Source organism: Orussus abietinus, unplaced genomic scaffold (genome assembly GCF_000612105.2).
Source record: "Orussus abietinus isolate OABI.00-Male unplaced genomic scaffold, Oabi_2.0 scaffold275, whole genome shotgun sequence".
Taxonomy (NCBI): Eukaryota; Metazoa; Arthropoda; class Insecta; order Hymenoptera; family Orussidae; genus Orussus; species Orussus abietinus.
In genome coordinates this window covers 119,452-128,529 of record NW_019394457.1, presented here as the reverse complement: position 1 = coordinate 128,529, position 9,078 = coordinate 119,452, and the positions used below count along the sequence as shown (strand labels likewise).

The window sequence follows — 9,078 nt, the reverse complement described above, 5'->3', positions numbered from 1 at the left end:
GCGCGACCCTGCCCGTGAGCAATCTCCCAACTCATTTCTGCCTATACTTTCCATATAGTCGAAATCCCCCACCCCCATTATGACGTCACAGACGGACCCGTTCCAATACGTTTAGCATTACGGAACTGCATTTCGTTCAATTTTTGTCGATCTTTTTGACATTTCTAAAGGAAATTTGATACATTAAGAACGATTAATTGCCAGATTAACATATTATCTAGGGATTCTGCTTATTGCTGAATTATAATAGAAAAGTATTCTATTTAAGATCTGTTACAATAAAATGATTCAAATAATTTAATTGTTATACAAATACGCCAGAAACAACATGCAATTGATTATGTTGCCAGTTTCATTGTAGAAATATTTAAAAGTACTTATCATAAAGACTAGAGACTAGGAGGACGAACGGAATGTTATAGAAGTTTCCGCAAAATCTGGTAAACATCTTTTTTTATTAGGTGGCGCCATATTTGTTTGGGGTTCACTACTTGGACAAACGCGGGCATGGATTTACAGACATATAATTGCAATACAACTATATTATCCAAATAAACTCAAGTAAAATATTCTACGTATATTTAAGCTATGAATTATTTCCGCGGATATTCATTTGTGCTATATATTTTAAGAGTTATACAATGCCCGATTTTTTCACCTACGAATAAGTTCCCAACGAAGTTATCCGGAAGATATCTAGAAGATATCTTTTAGTTCAGTTCTTTTCACTTCCAGTTAAGAGTTATCCGCTGGAGAAAGTTATCCGGTAGTTTGAATAGCAGATATCAGGCAGATATTTACAATAGCGCCCTCGATGGGGGCACTTGGAAATGTTTTGTATAACCTATAGGCCATAAACGGGTATAACCTAATAAATTGCATCATCTCTGTAAATTGGTTGCGTGGTCCACGGAGAATGACTAAATGAACGATAATTTTGTAGTCAGAATGATAAACGATAAATATACGATAGTTTAAGCAAACTGTATGTTTAAAATTGGTTCCCTTTCTTTTCATTTAATGCTGAACTCCAGCTAATGAATTAATATTAATAATGCATATTCAGTGACTCTGACTAGTTAAACGTATCACTTATTCCAATATCATGTAATAATAAAAAATGGTTAACTATTTCCTATGAAAATACTTTTCTTTAGCAGCTGGAAGATATAAAGTAATAAAAATACTCTACAAGATTGTGCTTAATATAATTTAACGTTAATTCTCAAAATCAAATTCAAAATTTCCCACTAATGGACGTACATATTTACAGGGGATCGTAATTCAAGATAGCAAACCCTCCAGTTCAGGGAAAATAACCAAACCTTTACTTATCTGGCAGATATCTTTATCCGGAGGATAGCTATCCGGGAGTATGAAAAAATCGGGCATAAAAGTCATGTATATATAGTTTTGTGAATCGCAGAAATTCTGGCTTGATATTTCAACTTTTCATTAACCTTTTTACCTACTCCTTTTAAGTACTATACATTTTAACGAAGAAAAAGCTATTTAGAATGTCCAATAAAGCAAAAAAAAAGTTCCAATAGGTACTACATTGTATTTCGTGTTTCTGTTTTATTCTAGCAGGCTGCTGAATTTGTTATTATCGCAAAATACATTCTCGTCCGATAATTGTCCAACCGAGTTCCAACTTGTCCCTGACGCGAGTCGAGCGTTTGGTATAACGGTTTCGTTACCGACCGTTTATATTCCAAGATTCCATAGTTCCCGCATTCGCCGCGAGAGGCGCGGCGTGCGGCGCGCGTTGGCTCAGGGGGCACCGGAGTACGAACCTCTCACTCACTCGCCGAGGACCGAACGCGAGTGGTGTTTCGTTTAGGAGAGTGGTACGCGTTTCCGGGGAAAAGTCACGCTTCTTTATCTTTCTTCTTCGCCGTGGAGTACTTAACGGGTCACCGACGAGTGACAGGTTAGTACGAAGTTCGCGCCCGTTGTCTCGGTGTCAAAAGTGAAGGTACAGCCGAGGACCCTGGTCGAAAGACCCGCCGAGTGGAAGGACCCGGCGTCCTGATCCGACCGGTCGCGCGCGTGCAGATCGTGCGCACGCGGAGAGGTTCGCGCACCTTCGCCGTACCCGGCAGGCTTTCAAGGTGAGTGGTGAGAGTCGCGAGCGAGTTTCTTCCGAGCGGGCGCGCGCGCACTTTTTTCGCACCGGCGACGCAGCCGGGCACCCACCTGTATTCTCACGAGTCGGGCTCCGTGGAGCGCGGGAAATTTTCGAGAGAGGAAAATCAAGAGATTGACAGAGCGACGGAATTGACGAAACTTCTCGAGACTTCGAAGCAGGGCGTAAAGGGGGTCTCGGGTTATCAGAAGTTTCTACCGGTCCCCCGGTCAAATCGGGCCTGAATCGGGAATAAAGGGGCCGCTGATATCACTTGATCTTTCTCCGGAAGTTTTTCCACCGATGCATCGCTCCGAAAAGAGTTTAACCTTGGAACACCGCGGAAGGTCCACAAACACGTTCGAGCGCGAGGTTGGTCGGGAATCGAATTTCCATTGGATTTGATACACTCATCGTCACGTTGGATAAATAATTTTTGTTAATTGTCAACTTGCGGAACGGAGTATAATCTTTAAATTCAAGAAATTCTCAGAAGTGCGGCTAAAGGATCGACGTGGCATCGAATTTTAACGCGACCTAGAAAAACATCCGTTGTCCTCTTCTCATTACTGTTGGAATTATAATTATGCTTAAATGTAGTCATCTAATTTTCGATGTAATACAGAAAACATTGAAAAGAAAAAATATATATATTTTTTCAATATATATATACATATATATACGTACATATAAACATATATATAGGTCCTCAATTCGAGCACCGTTGAAATTGTCCCCTCCTTTAAAAATGTAACGTGGAAAGAAATTGATAAGGTGTCATCTATATTTTTCTTGTTTTTTTTTTATTATGGTAAATGGTTTCTTCCTTGACTTAATTGATTGGTAATGTGCCATTCTGATGTTCGACCTCGCGAAAAGGTAAATGCAAAGTGGGGCATCCCAGTACGTAGACTCGATTTGCAATCTAAAGTTTTATTTTAAATCACTTTTCCCTCAGGGCGCGATCAACATCGGTCTGGAATTTGCTTATCAGTGTTCACCACGTAGTCGTCTTTCGGTATCCCGACGCGAGTCGGAGTCGGTTCAAATACAATTATATCCTTCTAGAGTTTGCATTTTCATTATTTCATCCATCGAGTTCTAATCTATTCAATCTACGCATAATGTTTACAAAACGTATTATTCATTACGTAAAAAAAAGAGAGCGTAATAAATTTCTAGGTATTTCTTTTAGAAATGGGTAGAAATGAAAATTAATTTGGGGAGAATTTAAATCGCTCGTCTGGCAACACTGGCGATAACGTATAAATTTTCTGTGACTGTGTTAACCTGGAATCCAATTTGAGGCACAAACGAAATTAACAAGCTTATTGAAATGTTCCTGTGATGTAAACATTTGTGTCATGTTGAGTTTTGTTTGTGGCATTTTTTTTTACAAATACCGAAACGGTTCAATAAGATAAACAAGTTCCGAAATCGTGGAAATTTGGATTTTTCGACTCTAATGGGTTCGTTGACTGTAGGAATATTCAGAACCTCAAAACGTTAAAATGGTCATTTTCGGAATTTGTTTATCTGTGCTTAACCCTTTGGCTACTAAGAGCGCCAAAAGGCGGCCGACGTTTGGTCCAATATTGCCTGCACGGTCAGAGGAATTTCGCCCATATGTCGGAATGGCTCCGTGTTCGGAAATTTGGATTTTTCGACTCTAATGGGTTCTTTGACTGTAGGAATATTCAGAGCCTCCCGGAACCTCAAAACGTTAAAATGGTCATTTTCGGAATTTGTTTATCTGTGCTTAACCCTTTGGCTACTAAGACCGCCTAAAGACGCCCGACGTTTGGTCCAATATTGCCTGTACGGTCAGACGAATTTCGCCCATATGTCGAAATGGCTCCGTGTTCAAAGGGTTAACAGTTCTGATTTGTGTAATAAAGAAATGGCACGAACATCTACATGACAGAAACATTCAAATAAGCCTGTTAATTTGTTTCGTGCCTCAAATTGGCTTCCAGGTTCACACAGCCATTTTCTGTCGGTGTTACGATGAGAAAATGGGCACGGTTATCGAGTCGCTATCGGTGCAAATTTGCGACGTAGATCGACGAAATCACCGCTCGTGGAGATCTGTACTTCGCGACGATCTTTCTCCGGCGACTGACGATTTCTTAGTGTCCTTGTCCCACTTCTTTGTCCATGAATGTCCAATATAAATTGTCAATACTTTTGTCGCCGAAGGTACTCCTGTAACAGATTTGTCATTTTTCTTTTCTTTTTCTTTAATGGGTCACTTTGGGAGTCATAAAAGTGTAGAAAATGCTCGACGATATGTGGAAATATTTTAAAACCCATCAGAGGGACAATGAACAGGAAGCACATCTGATGGGAATCGTTTAAATTTAATTTGTGAAGGGTTCTCTTCGTACGGTGAAAGAAAAAAACGATTTTGTTCCTTGCAAACATTGAAATGGTATAAACATCGATCGTAAATAATCCCGATGAAAGGAGTCATGCTGTCCAAGCCCGTAATTCCACATTTTACGATGAAAAGTCGTTGAAATTTGTCATCAACGTGACCCTTCCATAATTTCTGGTGTCCTGAAAACCCCGATATCAAACTTATACGGATAAGGAATTGAACACTGAATCCTGAATTCTTTCTCTCGTTAAGTGAATAAACACTATCAAAGTGCATGTGCAGCGCGAGATTCCCACAATTCCTGACATCGTTAAACCATTGACAATAAATAATCTGGATACGGCGGTACAAACTCTGCGTTTGTAGCTTCTGCTTACGTCACAAGTACTACTTGAAAGTGTCTTGAATTTAAGTGAATAAACACTATCAAAGTGCACGTGCAGCGCGACATTCCCGCAATTCCTGACATCGTTAAACCATTGACAATAAATAATCTGGATACGGCGGTACAAACTCTGCATTTGTAGCTTCTGCTTACATCACAAGTACTGCTTGAAAGTGTCTTGAATTTAACACTCCCATAGTGCCTGACGTTGATCTCTAAATGTGGTATTAGACTTTATGAGGTTCGTCGGCGGGTGCGTTGGTCGTTACCATCGGTACCAATTCCACGGATGACAGTGGGCAGTGGTAGTAGCAAAGGCAGGTAATGGTCAGGCAATGTCAGGTAACGACAGGCAGTTCTCGGCCTTGAAATGGAGCCAGCCACTCCACTACTTCTATGTACGTCGACGAGTGTTCTCAACCGAAACGCCAGAATCTGAGTCTTATCTGAAGAGAGGAGCGGATAGGGAAATTTGGGGAGGGCAGTGGCAACGGAAAGGAGATAAAATAAAAACTCGAGAACCTTTTGACTACTGACTCGTTGGTACGTTATTTGTTTCGATGGCTACAACCTTTTGTGCGCACGTAGATCATTTCGCTTTTCCCATGCCTCGACTTGGTTTGGTAAAAAGTGTGAACCTGGAATCCAGTTTAATGCACAAACGAAATTAACAGGCTTATTGGAATGTTCCTGTGAAGTAAACATTTGTGTCATGTTGAGTTTTGTTTGTGGCATTTTTTTTTGTTGCAAAAACCAAAACGGTTCAAAAAGATAAACTCCGAAATCGTAGTAATTTGGATCTTTCGACTCTAATGGGTTCTTTGACTGTAAGAAAATTCAGAGCCTCCCAGGACCTCAAAAACGTTAAAATGGTCATTTTCGGAATTTGTTTATCTTTTTTTAACCCTTTGACTACTAAGAGCGCCTAAAGGCGCCCGAGGTTTGGTCCAATATTGCCTGCACGGTCAGACGAGTTTCGCCCATATGTCGAAATGGCTCCGTGTTCAAAGGGTTAACAGTTCTGGTTTTTGTAATAAAGAAATGGCACAAACATCTACATCACAGAAACATTCAAATAAGCCTGTTAATTTGTTTTGTGCCTCAAATTGGATTCTAGGTTCACACAGCCTGCGATTGTTATTTCTGCTTCCTGTAGAAATAGGGTAAAGTAGGGGATATCGTATCGTCGGTCAAATTGTACCACTACGATATTTAAGAAAAAAAACCCTAAGAAATGGTCATCTAACTGAAAAATTATGAACTTAAACATGCGACATTTGTTTATACCTGACTATTTGGTAATAACATCGGTGGATACTAAAGTCAGAGGTATATTATATTAATTCGCTAACGCGTTACTAATTTTATCGCTTCGTTTCTAACCGATATCAACCGTGTGGGGTACGTTCAGAAATTGTCACTAATAATTGTTAAAAAGTTCATTCAATTTTCATGCACATACATGCAAATATTTTATTTGAACATCTACTGTTTTATGTACTTGCACGTGAGTACACTGCATGCAGAATGCATTTGTTGCATTTATTTCAACTCTTACACGCCTTAGAAGTATTTATGTACTTGCACGTGAGCACATTGCATGCAGAATGCATTTGTTGCATTTATTTCAACTCTTACACGCCTTACACAAGTCCCTATTAATTTCCTCCAGACAGTCTTTTTGTAATAATGACCAAGACACTTTCTTCGCGTTTCCGCTCAGTTGCCGCATGTTGTCCTTTCTCTTCCTATCTTTACCTTTTAAGTCTTTTCGATTTTACGTCGATTATTCAGAACTCTTCGTCCGTCGAAGGAATTCTGCCCTGTCGCTTTTTCCACATTAACTCCCCCCTTGCGTTTGTAAATAAATAGAGGTATATACGCTGCTATTGTCGGTCTCTGCGGGCGTTCCGGATGCGCCATCTCACGGCAATCCTCTAGTGTGGACAATGAATTGCGTAACCGGCCGCGGCGGCGATGGCGGCGCGACTCGACGCAATGTTTTCAATGGCCGGCAAGCCCACCGATACGTGCACGTAACGCGCTTGCGCAGTGAATCGCGTTGCGCGGGAAATGCGGAGAGAGACGACCGTGCGAACCGATAGTTTCAGAAGCGTCCCGATGCACCAACCCGAATTTCCTCGAGTGAACGTTAGTTGCAGGGTGGTTATGATTTCATTCAACCCAATATAACCCACTGGGTATTTTTTTTTTTTTTAAAACTGCCTGCGTACATAATTATTCTTTACTTTGTAGTGTCTTTTTTACGTTGTTTTTTTTTAGTTTTTATCGAATTGATGGACTAATGGTTTCTATTTTATTTTCTTGTTTCTTTCTTTTTGTAATAGCTGATATGCAAACACGTGGTCTACTTTTGTAGGGTTTCGAGGACCTCCTAAGGAGTAGTTCTGGGCAAGTGACAAGGAAGGTATCCCAGGTCGATCTCTCCGATTTGATTTCTTTTGTAATATGTTATAGTAGACTAAAAACTAAGCGACACGTATTTTTGTATATCTGCCATTAAACACTTTAAGGGGGTGAAACCAAAGTAAGGCCTGTAAGGAGTGGCTCACCCCTTAATTTTTATCTTTTAATTGAGAAAATTATATTTTTTATTTCTCGTTATGAGAAGGCCTTTCCAGGTAGTTTTTAGTATACTATAACATATAAAAAAAATCAAATCGGAGAGATCGACCTGGGAGATACCTTCCTTATGAGAGGCAGAGGTAAATTACTCCATTACATTTAAAAATGACCGCAGAACCGAGAGACGTCATAGGAGTAAGGGTGGTTATGATTTTTTCCCATCCGATTTAATCCCCTGGATTTTTTTTTTTCGATAAAATTCAGCCCGCTGGGTTTTGTAGATAAAAATCCGGGTTCTTAATCATTCGGACTGTAGGCAAAGTAATTTAAGAGAGAATTGAAAAAAAATGATCACTATTAAAAGTTGTTTGTTACACGAAAAATGTAGATCCGCACGAAGGCGTTTTGTAAATTCAGATGGGAGGACAAGGTGTACATGAAAGGGAAGAATTGTCGTAGGTTAGTCACTGTGAGTGGCTAGGTATTGCAATAATTACATGAGACGAGATGGGGAAAATGTGACGTTTATTGGATGAATTAGAACAAAGTGCGAGGTACGATGAGAGATCTTACACTATCGTCTGGAGTAAAACTACTTTGTTCAGCAGACATGCTAATTAACTACATTTTACGTAAACCAGATTACCGGCATATTTCGTAACGCGCTCGTTTACTAATTAATTTGCTTCACGTCGTGTCTCGCTCATTGTTTCGTACACAAGTATCGCTCCTTTCTCTTGTTGCTCTTACGAAAATAACACTCATTAGCTGCGAGTTACAACTGCACCTACCTCCTACGTAATAACGCCCCGCGGAAAGTATGTAATAAGAGTTACCTTCGTCGGTACTCGATAATATTTTCCGTAGTCGATGCCTATGCCAACTTCTAGTCTAAGAAAATTCAATATTATTCCGCTCGAAATATCGCAGGAAAGATCATTTTCATTTCGAAATGATCCTGCACATCAAGAGTCGCGGTAACGTCTCGAACAAGGTTAATTTCTTTTTTTTTTTAAACGAAACTTTTTTATTGATAGATATGTATGAATGCTATTGATTTTAGAGTACAATGACAAACCTTGTTTTATGTTTATTCTTTATTTGATATCATTAATTTTTTTTTCCTATTTCAAGAAACAATCCGTCAGTATCTATAGTAGAACATAACGCAGGCTTGAGCCGGAATGGATGCTACTTTAACGTTTACGCGAAGTACCTTTTCACTAACAAGGAAGGTATCCCAGGTCGATCTCTCCGATTTGATTTCTTTTGTAATATGTTATAGTAGACTAAAAACTAAGCGATACGTATTTTTTTTATCTGCCATTAAACACTTTAAGGGGGTGAAACCAAAGTAAGGCCTGTAAGGAGTGGCTCACCCCATAATTTTTATCTTTTAATTGAGAAAATTATATTTTTCATTTCTTTATGAGAAAGCCTAACCAGGTGGGTTGGTTAAAAAATATTATGTCCTTGTGGGTGAAACTGCCAAATCACCCCTTGACATGCCTTACTTTGGATGGTGGTTTCACCCTTTTAAAGTGCTTAATGGCAGAAAAAAAAAATACGTGTCGCTTAGTTTTTAGTCTACTATAACAG

General features: G+C 39.6%; 1 protein-coding gene across 3 annotated transcripts in view; it reads left to right on the top strand.

Moving 5' to 3' along the window:
• The first annotated feature begins 1,825 nt into the window (after positions 1–1,825).
• The window catches only part of LOC105703882 (dentin sialophosphoprotein), a 123,358-nt gene continuing 116,105 nt past the window's right edge, over positions 1,826–9,078 (top strand). For all 3 annotated transcript variants that reach the window (XM_012432626.2, XM_012432625.2, XM_012432624.2), the window contains exon 1: positions 1,826–2,114. The gene's annotated coding sequence lies outside the window, so the exon portion shown is untranslated. The remainder of the gene's footprint in view (positions 2,115–9,078) is intronic.